General features: G+C 41.6%; 1 protein-coding gene and 1 long non-coding RNA gene across 19 annotated transcripts in view; one reads left to right on the forward strand and one right to left on the reverse strand.

Annotated features, from left to right (window-relative positions):
* The window catches only part of foxp1b (forkhead box P1b), a 232,673-nt gene that overhangs the window by 168,955 nt on the left and 45,725 nt on the right, over positions 1-17,993 (reverse strand). The gene's annotated exons all lie outside the window — the stretch shown is intronic.
* LOC149976100 (uncharacterized) lies at positions 6,900-14,471 on the forward strand. Its single transcript, XR_016488045.1, has 2 exons — positions 6,900-6,980; positions 14,351-14,471. It is a non-coding gene; the product is annotated as an uncharacterized LOC149976100 (long non-coding RNA).

A 17,993-nucleotide genomic window follows, 5' to 3' on the forward strand; every position in this document is an offset into this window, starting at 1 on the left:
CTCTGAATGATCCAATGTTGACCTAAATGACTAATGATGATAAATACAATCCACCTGTGTGTAATCAAGTCTCCGTATAAATGCACCTGCACTGTGATAGTCTCAGAGGTCCGTTAAAAGCGCAGAGAGCATAATGAAGAACAAGGAACACACCAGGCAGGTCCGAGATACTGTTGTGAAGAAGTTTAAAGCCGGATTTGGATACAAAAAGATTTCCCAAGCTTTAAACATCCCAAGGAGCACTGTGCAAGCGATAATATTGAAATGGAAGGAGTATCAGACCACTGCAAATCTACCAAGACCTGGCCGTCCCTCTAAACTTTCAGCTCATACAAAGAGAAGACTGATCAGAGATGCAGCTAAGAGGACCATGATCACTCTGGATGAACTGTAGAGATCTACAGCTGAGGTGGGAGACTCTGTCCATAGGATAACAATCAGTCGTATATTGCACAAATCTGGCCTTTATGGAAGAGTGGCAAGAAGAAGGCCATTTCTTAAAGATATCCATAAAAAGTGTTGTTTAAAGTTTGCCACAAGCCACCTGGGAGACACACCAAACATGTGGAAGAAGGTGCTCTGGTCAGATGAAACCAAAATTGAACTTTTTGGCAACAATGCAAAACGTTATGTTTGGCGTAAAAGCAACACAGCTCATCACACTGAACACACCATCCCCACTGTCAAACATGGTGGTGGCAGCATCATGGTTTGGGCCTGCTTTTCTTCAGCAGGGACAGGGAAGATGGTTAAAATTGATGGGAAGATGGATGGAGCCAAATACAGGACCATTCTGGAAGAAAACCTGATGGAGTCTGCAAAAGACCTGAGACTGGGACGGAGATTTGTCTTCCAACAAGACAATGATCCAAAACATAAAGCAAAATCTACAATGGAATGGTTCAAAAATAAACATATCCAGGTGTTAGAATGGCCAAGTCAAAGTCCAGACCTGAATCCAATCGAGAATCTGTGGAAAGAACTGAATACTGCTGTTCACAAATGCTCTCCATCCAACCTCACTGAGCTCGAGCTGTTTTGCAAGGAGGAATGGGAAAAAAATTCAGTCTCTCGATGTGCAAAACTGATAGAGACATACCCCAAGCGACTTACAGCTGTAATCGCAGCAAAAGGTGGCGCTACAAAGTATTAACTTAAGGGGGCTGAATAATTTTGCATGCCCAATTTTTCAGTTTTTGATTTGTTAAAAAAGTTTGAAATATCCAATAAATGTCGTTCCACTTCATGATTGTGTCCCACTTGTTGTTGATTCTTCACAAAAAAATACAGTTTTATATCTTTATGTTTGAAGCCTGAAATGTGGCAAAAGGTCGCAAAGTTCAAGGGGGCCGAATACTTTCGCAAGGCACTGTACCCCATAACGACAAAGCAACAAAAAGTGTTCAGACCCAGTACTTTCTTGAAGCACAGTTACAGCCTCGAGTCTTCTTGGGTATGACGCTACAAGCTTGGCACACCTGTACTTGGGAAGTTTCTCCCATTCTTCTCTGCAGATCCTCTCAAGTTCTGTCAGGTCGGATGGGGAGCGTCGCTGCACAGCTATTTTCAGGTCTCTCCAGAAATGTTCGATCGGGTTCAAGTCCAGGCTCTGGACATTCAGAAACTTTTCTCAAAGCCACTCCTGCGTTGTCTTGGCTGTGTGCTTTGAGTCATTGTCCTGTTGAAAGGTGAACCGTCGCCCCAGTCTGAGGTCCTGAGCACTCTGGAGCAGGTTTTCATCAAGGATCTCTCTGTACATTTCTCCGTTTATCTTTGCCTCGATCCTGACTAGTCTCCCAGTCCCTGCCACTGAAAAGCATCCCCACAGCATGATGCTGCCAGCACTATGCTTCACTGTACTGATGGTGCCAGGTTTCATCCAGACGTGACTGCAGAAATGTTTTGGTACCCTTCCCCAGATCTGTGCCTCCACACAATCCTGTCTTGGAGCTCTAAGGAAAATTCCTTTGACCTCATGGCTTGGTTTTTGCTGTGGGGCCTTATATAGACAGCTCTGTGTGCCTTTCCAAATCATGTCCAATCAATTGAATTTACTACAGGCGGACTCCAATCAAGTTGTAGAAACATCTCAAGGATGATCAATGGAAACAGGATGCACCTGAGCTCAATTTTGAGTCTCATACAAAGGGTCTGAATACTTATGTAAATACGGTATTTCTGGTATTTATTTTTAATACATTTGCAAAAATGTCTAAAAACCTGTTTTCACTTTGTCATTATGGGGTATTGTGTGTAGAATAAGACTGTAATGTAACAAAATGTGGAGTCAAAGGGTCTGAAAACTTTCTGAAGGCACTGTATATAGAGAGGTCACTTTCAAACAATTCTTCTTCATTAAAGCTGCGTTAAGTAGATTTTTCCTCAGAGGTTATTTTTCTTTCCATGTTTTAAATATCTTTGGATACATATTTAGCATCACTAACGAGAATTCCCCTGATTTAACAAATATTGGCACATTCAGAAAACTGTAATTGAGTTCAAATTGATTCTAGCTGCGCTCTAATTGCATTTAAACACTGTTCGTCCCTAACCCTAGATCCACAGCTCCTTCTGCTTAATTACTACAGCCCTCTGAAGACAAATCCCTCCGCTGTGGAAGGAAAAATAAAAATAGTGTAAGTTTAACAGAACGTTGTTAAAATGACCAATAAACTTTTTTTTATTCAATATAAATTAAACCCCAGCAGAGAGAATAGGGCTCAGAGAACACACAGCAAAATAGCTTGTTGAAGCATTGCACAGTACCCCATCTCAAACAAACGCCACAGATTAACACCAACCCCCTGTGGCTGACTTCTGTCATACACAACCCTGCCCCCTCCGCCACCTCCTCCCCTCCGCCATATCCACTCTTTCTATCCTTTTTCAAACATGGAGGGAAGAAAAGGCTAAATGTGTTTCCTGAAAGGGAGGAGAGGTGGAAAAAGCCCATCCTGCCCTTGGAGTCACCACCATGTGTCTCGTCAGAGCAACCCGCCACCCTCCACTGGCTTTTCTGCAGATGCAGCAGAACTTCCCCGAGAGGAGAGGGGACTGTTTGCCAACTCAAACAGGGCTCCCTCTCCCTCTCCCGGCGGCCAGCGGCCCATGGGCCTGCTCTGCTCAGCACTGGTGCTTCCTGAGGGCTCGCTGCAGCTGGAGCTCTCTGAATAAAGGTAACAGGGAATGTCAGAGCTACTGTAAACTTACTAGCCTGCTTCTGTCAGCAGGACGTTCACAATCAAAGCAAAACAACCCCACCTAAAACACCATGCATTGTTTTTCCACCAGCCCCATCCTAAACTTCCCACGAATCACAAAGAGAGCACGGCGAGAGGGCGACCGCTGTTCCCTGATCTTGCCAAACAAAATGCCAGGAGACCAAGAATGACATTCAACTCTGGTTTAAAAATACGAGCAATTTGAAAATGATTAGAGTCTTATTTTATTGTTGAGCGCCTGACACAGGAGAGGAAACCAGAACAATCAACTCAACTGACTTTTTTCTGCTGAATTTAGAAACACTAATTAGTTTTGCTCTCATAAACCCAACCTGAAAACGACCAATTAGAAAGTGAGAATGAGCCATGAGCAGCAGAAACAAGTGCTTGTCATTCTTCTATTAAAGTCCCACATCCACAACTTTACCTCAATGACTTTCACACTGCTCCCATGGCGAGCCGAATGTTACCTACTAAACACTCAGTCACGTACTCATCCTGATAAATTAATAAGCCTTTACGTAATCCTTTAGTGAGCCTTTTGCAGAGTTTTTAGGGAGATATTACAGCTCTACAGAGCCACATCAAACGCAGTTGGAGAGGCATGGTAGAACAGATGACTGAACCATCGGGCTGACCACAGCACCAGCTGGGCTCTACCATAAACCAACCAGGGCCAGACAGACAGACAGTTATCCTCTCGCAGCTGCCTGGTTCACATTAATTTCCTCTTTCAAGGGTATTGAAACCACTATATCCCTCCTAACCATTGACTAACAACTGGGACCTGTACCTTCCTGTGCTAGCCTATCACACAGCGCATTCTCTTGCCAAGTGGTGTGGGTTTCATGTTTAGTCTGTCATAAGAAATTAATGATAAACTTGTGGAAATTGTCTTCAGGAATTTTCACTGCTATTCCCACAGCAAACAGCAGAGAGTGTTTCATCACTGTCGGGCCTAAGATTGATAGCCTGTCAGAGCCTTCTCCTACTCTCTGGCTTCAGCTACATCTTCTGGGCTGGGTAGTGGCTAAAAAAGGCCACGGCTTCACTTTCCTGGCCTGTGCTTTTTACCAGGAGTAATTCTCAGATGCCAGGTCGCTGCCAACGTCCTTGCAGCCGATGGCAGAGAGGCCAGTAAGTTCACATTAACTGCAGAGTGTAACTGCGCTGAACATCTGCTCATGAATGAGAGCGCTGCCCACTAACTCAGCGAGTTGAGGCCTGCTGATGAAAAATGCAACGCTCTCCTCTCTGGCACGCTTGTTTTGCGCTATTCTCCTGAGCCCCTAGAATTATATTAAGAGAATTTCAGTGCAGCCCAGTGTATCTGAGAGAACAGCTGGCGCTGAAAAAGGAACTGCTGCTCGCCGAGAGCTCGGGGACTTCACACGGGATCAGCCTTCTCGTACGCCATTTGTCCTTGAAGGAAAAAAATCTGTGTTAAGCACCCAGGTAATAAGAAGAAGACAGCAGCGACATTTAGTTGATTACACTACTCATGTGCGCAAAATCAGACAGAATAACCAACAAAGTCATGAATTGATAAGGGGGGGGGGGGGGGGGGGCAATTGTGACAATAAGTAGCAACCTCTGGAGACATCTGCATACACTAACTCATGTCCTTTGTTTGGCTTGTTCCCTGGTGAGAACTCATTAGACTCTGCCTCTTACCAAACCAACATGCAGGTAAAACAGAAACAAGTGTATTCTACACAGTATATAGCTACATGGTCCCCATAACAACATGATGAAAATATGATTGCTGGTTTACCCCAAACTACCTGGTCACATGCGGTCTTTCACTTATACTATGAGCAAATTTGACATATCACTCCTCATCAGATGGTGAAATAGCTTCTATTAAAAATCATACATTTAAGGAAGTGATGATTCTTACCAAAAACCCAAAATACAAGATTACATAACATTTGGTGATTTCACTTCTGTCTTTCTTTGAAATGGAGATATCTTCTTGAAAGTCTGCATGGTGGGCATCCCTTCACTGATACAAACATATGATACACACACAGTGGCACAAAACCCATTCATTCTCTCCAAACTGTTTTGTCTCTGTTGCTTGCTTGTCACAATATTTATCAGATCACCAAGTTGTCATTCCTCCAAAAAGCCAGTTTCACTCAAGAACACTTGTGTGGGACAAACTCACTATCATGTTTAAAGATGAGAGAACTACTAGTTTACTAGGCTTCCTGTGTGTTCAGTGATGGCATATGAAGGAGATATACAGTATCTAAATTATCATGACGATACCCACCCCCGCAGAAAACGATGTGGGGGAGTAAAAACTCTTCTCCAAGACATTTAGCTGGTGACAAATCACAGCACTAAGTCTTCCTGAAAACATCCACCCTTCCATCTTAAACCTCCCAACTTCACATGGAGATAGGAAATCACACATTACCAAGCTGACAAACAATTACAACCATGTCATTAACGACAACCGACCCTGAGCCAGCATTTGCCAGACAAAAACAAATCATGATAAATCAGACAACACAACATGTCTCCATGATGCCATAGAATAAACCTAGGATGACTCTAGGAAATACATCAAATTTTGACAGAAATCTAATTGGGGGGGTGGGGGGTAAGAGCTTTTTTTTAAGAAAAGCATCATTACCATAATGTTAAACAATCATACCTTGGTGCCAAAACATACAACTAATATCAAAGCCAGGAGGTAGAAAACTCAATTCCTCACTTTATGTTAAAAGTATTTTTTGGGTTGTTGCAGTTTTCCCATTAAAATGACTTAATCCGATATAGAGCATTAGTATCTCTTTTAATACATCTCCAAGTGTCAGCCGGCGAATGAAAAAAGCCTCTGTAAATATGGCTGCTTACTTCTAACACAAGCATTGTTGACACGTAATGTCATTTCAGCGGGACATCCAAATGAAAGCACTACGGGGTAATGTAATGCTCTTAATGAGAATTCTTTCCAGCTCGAGACCTTGCCGAGATAGCCATAATGCATTGCTTCTTTTTTTAATAAAATAATTGTTACAGTTATTAAAGATGAATCTCATCAGAGGCAAGATGACAAAATAATTCATTACCAAAACCCAGGCTTTAAATAGCTGCAAATTAAAATCCCCTGAAAATTTGCTTCCTGATAAATGGGATCGTTATTTCATATAAATATTGGATATAGTGTGCCCTTGAAAGGAAATAAATATTGCAATAGTCCATTAAAAAGTTTGTAGAATCAACCAACGAACAGTTTAACCAATAAGAAAAACACTACCAATACCCATACTTTATACACCAAATAGCTCTAAAAGATCTGTTAAATATGTCAGGATGTTAGTGTACCCACAATTAGATTCTGACACAAGGATCAAAAGGGAGAAAAAAGTGTTAAGACTCATAATAACTCCTACATATGGGTGTTAACAAGGTAGACCACTGAGCTACTGCCGACATGGTGGAGCCACCGTGCCTCTGAGCATGGGGAACCATGGGGAACCATAGGGAAACTGGGACTCAGTACTCTCACCAGTACATGCATGTGTGAAACAGAGAATGCGTTGGGGTCCATGGCTCCCATTCACAGCTCTTATTTATGTATTCAAAAGAGATAATTTACGGTGATGGCATTGAAACTTCCCAGCATGCCTTTTAACCTGTGGTTTTTCACTCTCGCCACAGCAGGATGTCCAGGGGAGATGCTTTATGAAGATCCTGGAGACATAAAGAGCCTGGGTGACTAACTGCTGCATTACTGTCTGAAAGGTAAAGTTATTTAGACCAATAAAACGCTAATATATTGTTGGAGTGGAATAAAACAGAAGTTATCTCTACCTTAATAACATCACCGCAACCGCTTACGTTGTTTAGATCAATAAAGCCCATTAAAGTACAGACCTCCACACAGATAAAGCCACACTGCCACTGTGAAATACTGCTCACTGGCATTATGAAGCGCAGAGATCTAACAAAACAACTGAAGTAAAATCACACAGCATTTTAATAGGATTCAAATGTGAAAATGTTGAAGATTTTAGCTAAGTGTTAATGCTGCAATATGTAACGTTTTAGGCAACCCAACCAAATTCACATAGAAATGTGTGTTATAGATCTGTCATTCTCATTGAAAGCGTAAGACGCTGTAAATCTGTTCTACTTTTGGTTTTACACATCAGCTTCAAACAGCTGGAAATAAAATATTTTTGGTTATTGAAAATACATTTCACAGCGGTTTAGATTGTACAATGATTCTTCACACTTACTTGTTTTGTCACGTAAACTGAAATTAGGCAAACTATTAGAATTTTAGCAATTGGAAATGGTGGAGTGAATTCTGCATATTGCAACTTTAACACTGTGGCCTTTGACAGGGGTTCTCAAAGGGGGATCAGTGGAGGTACCGCAGGCGGTCAGCAGCCAGATCTCAAAATATATTAGCATTATAATTTATTATCATTATTTGTTTTGACCAAAGGACAGATTTCCACCAGTCTAATGTCCTCAGCCACGCTCAAGGTACTAAACGATATCATAACCGCCATCGATAAAAGACAGTATTGTGCAGCCGTCTTCATCGACCATGCCAAGGCTTTCGACTCTGTCAATCACCATATTCTTATCGGCAGACTCAGTAGCCTCGGTTTTTCTGATGACTGCCTTGCCTGGTTCACCAACTACTTTGCAGACAGAGTTCAGTGTGTCAAATCGGAGGGCATGCTGTCCGGACCTCTGGCAGTCTCTATGGGGGTGCCACAGGGCTCAATTCTTGGGCCGACTCTTTTCTCTGTATATATCAATGATGTTGCTGTTGCTGCGGGCGATTCCCTGATCCACCTCTACGCAGACGACACCATTCTATATACTTCCGGCCCGTCCTTGGACACTGTGCTATCTAACCTCCAAACGAGCTTCAATGCCATACAACACTCCTTCCGTGGCCTCCATCTGCTCTTAAACGCTAGTCAAACCAAATGCATGCTTTTCAACCGTTCGCTGCCTGCACCCGCACGCCTGACTAGCATCACCACCCTGGATGGTTCCGACCTTGAATATGTGGACATCTATAAGTACCTAGGTGTCTGGCTAGACTGTAAACTCTCCTTCCAGACTCATATCAAACATCTCCAATCGAAAATCAAATCTAGAGTCGGTTTTCTATTCCGCAACAAAGCCTCCTTCACTCACGCCGCCAAACTTACCCTAGTAAAACTGACTATCCTACCGATCCTCGACTTCGGCGATGTCATCTACAAAATTGCTTCCAACACTCTACTCAGCAAACTGGATGCAGTTTATCACAGTGCCATCCGTTTTGTCACTAAAGCACCTTATACCACCCACCACTGCGACCTGTATGCTCTAGTCGGCTGGCCCTCGCTACATATTTGTCGCCAGACCCACTGGCTCCAGGTCATCTACAAGTCCATGCTAGGTAAAGCTCCGCCTTATCTCAGTTCACTAGTCACGATGGCAACACCCACCCGTAGCACGCGCTCCAGCAGGTGTATCTCACTGATCATCCCTAAAGCCAACACCTCATTTGGCCGCCTTTCGTTCCAGTTCTCCGCTGCCTGTGTCTGGAACGAATTGCAAAAATCGCTGAAGTTGGAGACTTTTATCTCCCTCACCAACTTCAAACATCTGCTATCTGAGCAGCTAACCGATCGCTGCAGCTGTACATAGTCTATCAGTAAATAGCCCACCCATTTTTACCTACCTCATCCCCATACTGTTTTTATTTATTTACTTTTCTGCTCTTTTGCACACCAATATCTCTACCTGTACGTGACCATCTGATCATTTATCACTCCAGTGTTAATCTGCAAAATTGTAATTATTCGCCTACCTCCTCATGCCTTTTGCACACAATGTATATAGACTCTACTGTGTTATTGACTTGTTAATAGTTTACTCCATGTGTTGTCTGTTCACACTGCTATGCTTTATCTTGGCCAGGTCGCAGTTGTAAATGAGAACTTGTTCTCAACTAGCCTACCTGGTTAAATAAAGGTGAAATAAAAAAATTAAAATTAAAATTGCTCGTATTTCGTGGCCCAAGCAAATCTCTTCCTCTTATTTGTGTCCTTTAGTAGTGATTTATTTGCAGCAATTTAACCATGAATGCCTGATTCAAGCAGTCTCCTCTGAACAGTTGATGTTGAGATGTGTCTGTTACTTGAATGCTTACTTGAAGCATTTATTAGGGCTGCAATTTCTGAGGCTGGTAACTCTAATGAACTTATCCTCTGCAGCAGAGGTAACTCTGGGTTTTCCTTTCCTGTGGCAGTCCTCATGAGAGACAGTTTCATCAAAGCACTTGATGGTTTTTGCGACTGCACTTAAAGAAATTTGAAAAGTCCTTGAAATTTTCCAGATTGACTGACCTTCATGTCTTAAAGTAACAATGGACTGTCATTTCTCTTTGCCTATTTGAGCTGTTCTTGCCATAATATGAACTGGGTCTTCTACCAATTAGTGCTATCTTCTGAATACCAACCCTACCTTGTCACAACACAACTGATTGGCTCAAATACATTGAGAAGGAAAAAAATTAGACAAAATAACTTTTAACAAAGCACACCTGTTAATTTAAATGCATTCCAGATGACCACCTCATGAAGCTAGTTGACAGAATTAGTTTTTTTACTAATATGTTATTGTTTATTTTTTTAACTAGGCAAGTCAGTTAAGAACCAATTCTTATTTACAATGACGGACTACCCCGGCTGGGACAATTGTGCATCGGCCAATGGGACTCCCAATCACGGCAATATATAATACAGCCTGGAATCAAACCAGGGACTGTAGTGTCAATGCTTGCACAGAGATGCAGTGCCTTAGACCGCTGTGCCACTCGGGAGCCAATAGTGTGCAAAGCTGTCATCAAGGCAAAGGTTGGCTATTTTGAAGAATTTCAAATATAAAATATATTTTGATCTTTTAACACTTATTGGGTTACTACATTTTATTTTTTATTTTTTTTATTTCACCTTTATATAACCGGGTAGGCCAGTTGAGAACAAGTTCTCATTTACAACTGCGACCTTACAACCTTGCCAAGATAAAGCAAAGCAGTTCGACAAAAACAACAACGGAGTTACACATAAATAAACATACAGTCAATAACACAATAGAAAATAAATATGTTTTTATTTATGTACAGTGTGTGCAAATGTAGAGGACTAGGGATGTAGGCAATAAATAGGCCATAGAGGCTAAATAATTACAATTAATATTGGAGTGATAAATGTGCAGATGATGATGTGCAAGTAGAGATACTGGGGAGCAAGAGAGCAAGAGGGGAAGTAATAAAATGGGGATGAGGTAGTTGGGTGTGCTATTTACAGATTGGCTGTGTACAGGTACAGTGATTGGTGAGCTGCTCTGACAGCTGATGCTTAAAGTTAGAGAGGGAGATATAAGACTCCAGCTTCAGAGATTTTTGCAATTCGTTCCAGTCACTGGCAGCAGAGAACTGTAAGGAAAGGCGGCGAAAGGAAGTGTTGGCTTTGGGGATGACCAGTGCAGTATACCTGTTGGAGCACGTGCTACGGGTGGGGGTTGCTATGGTGACCAGTAAGCTGAGATAAGGCGGGGCTTTACCTAGCAAAGACTTATAGATGACCTGGAGCCATTGGGTTTGGCGATATGTAGTGAGGGCCAGCCAACGAGAGCATACAGGTAGCAGTGGTGGGTAGTATATGGGGCTTTGGTGACAAAACGGATGGCACTGTGATAGACTACATCCAGTTAGCTGAGTAGAGTGTTGGAGTCTATTTTGTAATTGACATCGCTGAAATCAAGGATCGGTAGGATAGTCAGTTTTACGAGGGTATGTTTTGGCAGCATGAGTGAAGGAGGCTTTGTTGCGAAATAGGAAGCCGATTCTAGATTTAATTTTGGATTGGAGATGCTTAATGTCAGTCTGGAAGGAGAGTTTACAGCCTAACCAGACACCTAGGTATTTGTAGTTGTCCACATATTCTAGGTCAGAACCGTCCAGAGTAGTGATACTAGTCGGACGTGCGGGTGCAGGCAGCAATCAGTTGAAGAGCCTGCACTTAGTTTTACTAGCATTTAAAAGCAGTTGGAGGCCACAGAAGGAGTGTGGTATGGCGCTGAAGCTTGTTTGAAGGTTTGTTAGCACAGTGTCAAAAGAACTCAATTTCGAGTCTCATAGCAAAGGGTCTGAATAGTTATGTAAATAAGGTATTTCTGTTCTTTGTTTTATAAATGTGCCAACATTTATAAAAACTGTTTTCGCTTTGTCATTATGGGGTATTGGCTGTAATGTAACAAAATGTGGAAAAAGTGAAGGGGTCTGAATACTTTTCGAATGCACTGTATACAGTATATACATGTGATGGGATGTATAGACATTATGGACAGTATGTGGATAGAATACAGTATTGACTAGAATACAGGTATGTACACATATTAAATGGGTAAAAGAGTATGTAAACATTATTAAAGTGACCAGTGTTAAATTATTAGTGACCAGCTTACAAGGTACAAATCTGTCGTTCTGCCCCTGAACAGGCAGTTAACCCACTGTTCCTAGGCCGTCATTGAAAATAAGAATTTGTTCTTAACTGACTTGCCTAGTTAAATAAAGGTAAAATATATATTTTTTTAAATAGGGCAGCAGCCTCTAAGGTACAGGGTTGAGTGGTAGCCAGCTAGTGCCAGTGACTAAGTTCAGGGCAGGGCACTGGGTGGAGGCCGACTAGTGAGGGCTATTTAACAGTCTGATGGCCTCGAGGTAGAAGCTGTTTTTACGTTTTTTTGGTCCCAGCTTTGATGCACCTGTACTGAACTCGCCTTCTGGATGATAGCGGGGTGAACAAGCCGTGGCTCAGGTGGCTGAGGTCCTTGATGATCTTCTTGGCCTTCCTTTAACACTGGGTGCTGTACATGTCCTAAAGGGCAGGCAGTGTGCTCCCGGTGATGCGTTGGGCTGACAGCACCCAGTGGGGCTGAAGAGCCCTGCGGTTGTGGGTGGTGCAGTTGCCAGACCAGGCGATGATACAGCCTGACAGGATGCTCTCAATGGTGCATCTGTAAAAGAGGGTCTTAGGGGCGATGAGGGAGAGGTTATTTTCCTGGCACCACTCTGCCAAGGCCCTCAATTCCTCCAAACATAACAATGGTCATTATGGCCAAACAGTTCTACGTTTGTTTCAGCAGACAACAGGACATGTCTCCAAAAAGTAAGATCTTTGTCCCCATGTGCAGTTGCAAACCGTAGTCTGGCTTTTTTATAGTGGTTTTGGAGCAGTGGCTTCTTCCTTGCTGAGCGGCCTTTCAGGCTATGGTGATATAGGACTTGTTTTTCTGTGGATAGATACCTTTCTTCGCAAGGTCCTTTGCTGTTGTTCTGGGAATGAGTTGAACTTTTCACAACAAAGTACGTTCATCTCTAGGAGACAGAACGCGTCTCCTTCCTGAGCGGTATGACTGCTGCATGGTCCCATGGTGTATATACTCGCGCACAATTGTTTGTACAGATGAACGTGGTACCTTCAGGTGTTTGGAAATTGCTCCCAAGGATGAACAAGACTTGTGGAGTTCTACAAAACAAATTCTGAGGTCTTGGCTGATTTCTGTTGATTTCCCCATGATGTCAAGCAAAGAGGCAATGAGTTTGAAGGTAGACTTTGAAATACATCCACAGGTACACCTCCAATTGACTCAAATGATGTCAATTAGCCTATCAGAAGCTTCTAAAGCCATGAAATCATTATCTGGATTTTTCAAAGCTGTTTAAAGGCATAGTCAACTTAGTGTATGTAAACCCACTGGAATTGTGATACAGTGAATGATAAGTGAAATAATCTGTCTGTAAACAATTGTTGGAAAAAGGACAAGTGTCATGCACAAAATAGATGTCCGACTTACCAAAACTATAGTTTGTTTACAAGAAATTTGTGGGGTGGTTGAAAATGTTTTAATGACCCCAACCTAAGTGTATGTAGAGTTCCAACCTCAAGTGAACATACAGTACCAGTGAAGAGTTTGGACACATCTAGTCATTCAAGGGTTTTTCTTTATTTTTTTTTACTATGTTCTACATTGTAGAATAATAGTGAAGACATCTCAACTATGAAATAACACATGGAATCATGTAGTAGCCAAAAAAGTGTTAAATAAATCAAAATATATTTTATATTTGAGATTCTTCAAAGTAGTCAAACTTTCCCTTGATGACAGCTTTGCACACTCTTGACATTCTCTCAACCAGCTTCATGAGGTAGTCACCTGGAATGCATTTCAATTAACAGGTGTGCCTTGTTAACAAGTTAATTTGTGGAATTTCTTCCCTTCTTAATGCGTTTGAGCCAATCAGTTGTGTTGTGACAAGGTAGGGTTGGTATACAGAAGCTAGCCCTATTTGGTAAAAGATCAAGTCCATATTACGGCAAGAACAGCTCAAAAAAGCAAAGAGAAATGACAGACCATCATTACTTTAAGACATGAAGGTCAGTCAATCTGGAAAATTTCAAGAACTTTTCAAGTATTTCAAGTGCAGTCGCAAAAACCATCAAGTGCTATGATGAAACTGGCTCTCATTAGGACAGCGATATGAAAGGAAGACCCAAAGTTACCTCGGCTGCAGAAGACAAGTTTATTAGAGTTACCAGCCTCAGAAATTGCAGCCCAAATAAAAGCTTCACAGAGTTCATGTTACAGACACATTTTAACATCAACTGTTGAGAGGAGACGTGAGACGTGCGTGAATCAGGCCTTCATGGTCAAATTTCTGCAAAGAAACCACTACTAAAGGACACCAATAATAAGAAGAGACTTTCTTGGGCCAAGAAACACGAGCATTGGACATTAGACCAATGGAAATCTGTCCTTTGGTCTGATGAGTCCAAATTTGAGATTTTTTGTTCCAAACGTAGTGTCTTTGTGAGACGTAGAAGAGATTAATGGATGATCTCTGCATGTGTTGTTACCACCGTGAAGCATGGAGGAGGAGGTGTGATTGTGTGGGGGTGCTTTGCTGGTGACACTGTCAGTTATTTATTTACAATTCAAGGCACACTTAACCAGCATGGCTAACACAGCATTCTGCAGCGATACGCCATCCCATCTGGTATGCGCTTAGTGGGACTGTCATTTTTTTTCACTAGGACAATGACCCAGCACACCTCCAGGCTGTGATAGGGCTATTTGACCAATGAGAATGATGGAGTGCTGCATCAGATGACCTGGCCTCCACAATCACCCGACCTCAACCCAAGTGAGATGTTTTTGGATGAGTTAATCCGCAGAGTGAAGGAAAAGCAGCCAACAAGAGCTCAGCATATGTGGGAACTCCTTCAATACTGTTGGAAAAGCATTCCAGATGAAGATGGTTGAGAGAATGCCAAGAGTGTGCAAGAAGAAGAAGAATCTCAAATATTTTAGATTTGTTTAACACTTTTTTGGTTACTACATGACTCCATATGTGTTATTTCATAGTTTTGATGTCTTCACTATTATTTTACAATGTAGAAAATAGTAAAAAATAAAGAAAAACCCTTGAATGAGTAGGTGTGTCCACACTTTTGACTGGTACTGCATATATTTATTTACATTCCGGTCTCTGACATTCATCGTTCTGATATTTCTTAATTTCTTAATTTTTCTGGATTATGTGTATATTTTGTTTTCATGTGTATTGTCAGGTATTACTGAACTATTAGAGCTAGAAACACAAGCATTTCACTGCACCTGCGATAACATCTGCAAATCTGTGTATGCGGCCAAAAACATTTGATTTGATTTGATTTAGGGTGTAATTCATACAATTTATACATTGCAATGTAATAATATAACAATACGGTGCTATAAGTAATATGTTTGCATTGTAATTTCTGAAAATGTCCTTAATGTATTTACAGTAATAGTGGAATGTTAGTGTTTCACAATATTTTTTCCCAAACATTTTTTATTGAGCACACATGAAATTGCATCCTAATGGTGCAGCCTTCTTATTGGTCAACAAAATACAATTTCTTGCTGTCAAATTGACTGGGGCCAGCAATCGGCAAGCGTTAAACATGTAGAAATTTCTCAGCCCCAGACAATTTGACAACAAGATATTTCCTGTTTTAGAAGACTTTACGATAAAAAAAAATGTATGTGTGTATTTTATGTAATTTCAGTAAAAGAGACCTTGGTCTCAGTATGACTCCCTAATAAAATAAAGGTTGAATAAAAATGAAATCTGCATCATTAGAATGCAAGTTTGTTTGTGACCATTCACATTTTTGGGGGATAATTTTTTGTGAAAAACTATAATTTCACTATAAGATATATAGATAAAGATTTATTAAAGACATTTTCTGACATTACAATACAACAATATTACATATAACTCCTTTATTCTACAATTTATGGTCTTAACCCTGGACAACATATGCCTGGGAGGCTCACAGGGATATTGGTATCCATTGTACTCCACCAATTATACATGTTTCAAGTCAATACTTATACATGTTTCAAGTCAGTATTTCCCTTTTTTGGTGGGGTTGTTGTATGAATGCACTGTAATTCAAGAATTTTTTCTCTACCTTGTGCCAAAATGTGTAGAATTGCAAGATTTTAGCTTTAAAGCTGCAATAACAAAAAGGCTCTCTGCCCCATGACAAAATGTGTAGAATTGCAGGAAATAAGCTTAAACTCAAAAGGTTTTCCTACCCAGGGCCCGAGACATGGATCATCCGGCCATGCCCTGCCAAAGTCATAGTAAATCTCCTTATATGCTATTTTTATCTCACTCGAGTTGTGTTATGACCATGAGGGGGTCCCTGACGAATTTGCTTTTGCTATCACAAAAGGGGTCCCCTGCCACAAAAGTTTGAGAAACTCTGCCCTAGGAACTAGTTTATGACATACTGATTAAAAAGTGTAGTGTGTGAAAAAGACCTTCTCCCTCTAAACCCCAGGAAGGTGACGTCAGAGACTTGGTCTGTAACTCTGGCCCTGTTCTGTCTCTGTCCTGGGTTTCCTGTCGGGAAAGGGAGCAGTCTACAATATTTCTGGCCTCCAGTCTCCACGTCCGCTAACTCTCTATCACCCCCCGCCCCCCCTTCACTTCACCAGCTATGCAAAAAAAAATGAATTTCTCTCTTTTTCTGTCTCTGTCATTGTTTCCCTTTCTCTCTCTTTTCTCTTTCACTCCATCTCTCTCTCTCTTTCTCTCTTTTCTTAATTAGTCCATCTCTCTCTCTTTTCTCTTTCACTCCACCTCTCTCTCTCATGAACTATGTGTGCTAATGCTAACCAATCTCTCCTAAATGAGTAAAGAGAAGACTGACAGTAAAACATACAGATTCCACTGTGGCAGATTGGCAGGCCATAGAATACGGAGTTGAGGTCCATACAAGCCCTATGTGGTAGAACCCTGTATGGTGTGGAGTCAGTGGAGCTCTCCCAAAGCCAGCTCCATCTCCGATCAGATGGGATCATTCTAAAACGTGTCCACCAGGTGATGCACTAAATCAACCACAGGCAGCATCTGTCCATCAGCCCGAGGTGGACGATGACCACTGCCCATCCACTCCCCCGGGGGCACGCCTCCCAGGCACCATGACAACACAGAAGGGGTAAAGCAAGGTGCATAGTCAGTCGGGTTGGTTGTTTAGCATCAAAACGGACGAGATCACAACATTTCTACAGACGGTAATTGTCAAGCAAATAACTGTCGGTCTCATGGTAATTGACCATTAATTAACATAAGCACATTTAGCATCTCCTCGCTTCCACACAAAGCCTACAAGCCATTTAAAAAAGTATAAAAAAATCCATATAATATAGCCTACACCTTCACAATAAATCCATTATTTATTTTAGACAGGCCTAAAGAAGCATGTTATGAAGAAAATGTAGTCTAATTCAGAAGAAAAGAATAGCATACTCTGACTTGTTGTTTTGTTAGGTCCTGATGTGGCTATGCCAAATGGCTGTGGGCTACACTAGTTCATTTAGTAGACAATATTTGCTTCTAATTCCATGGCATTATTTTATATTATTATATAGTTTGAATAATATTGTGCTTAGGTTTTTTGCGCAGGCTGTACACACTCCAAAAGTCTCTCGTTCACAATTTGTGGCCGTAATGCACCCTAAAAAAAATCTATGTCTTTTGCCTGGAGTGTTGCACTGTGCCCTTCTCTCTGAGTATGCTGAGCAATCCAAAGTGATTCACACTCACATGGCTCTCCGTCATGTGATCAATCGGGTCTTTCTCACAGGCTACAAGTGAAGACAGACACATCGGGGACGCAATTGCGCGCGTTCTTATCCAATTACGAGGTGCATATTGAAGATATTGGAAGAACTGAACACATTTACTTTTCGTCAGCCAACAAGATGAGTAGGCCTTATGAACAGCAAAAGCACTAGCCTATGTCAATCTACAGTCATGGCCAAAAGTTTTGAGAATGACACAAATATTTTTTGCCCCACTGTATATGTTTTGATATGGTTTGTATCACAACTAAAGTGGCCAAATAACTATACTATACCTATTGCAGATTCAGTCTTCCCAGCCTGGTGCAGGTCTACAATTTTGGTTCTGGTGTCCTTTGACAGCTCTTTGGTCTTGGCCATAGTGGAGTTTGGAGTGTGACTGTTTGAGGTTGTGGACAGGTGTCTTTTATACTGATAACAAGTTCAAACAGGTGCCATTAATACAGGTAACGAGTGGAGGACAGAGGAGCCTCTTAAAGAAGAAGTTACAGGTCTGTGAGAGCCAGAAATCTTGCTTGTTTGTAGGTGACCAAATAC

Source organism: Oncorhynchus mykiss, chromosome 17 (assembly GCF_057628025.1).
Source record: "Oncorhynchus mykiss isolate SJ-2025 chromosome 17, ASM5762802v1, whole genome shotgun sequence".
NCBI lineage: Eukaryota > Metazoa > Chordata > Actinopteri > Salmoniformes > Salmonidae > Oncorhynchus > Oncorhynchus mykiss.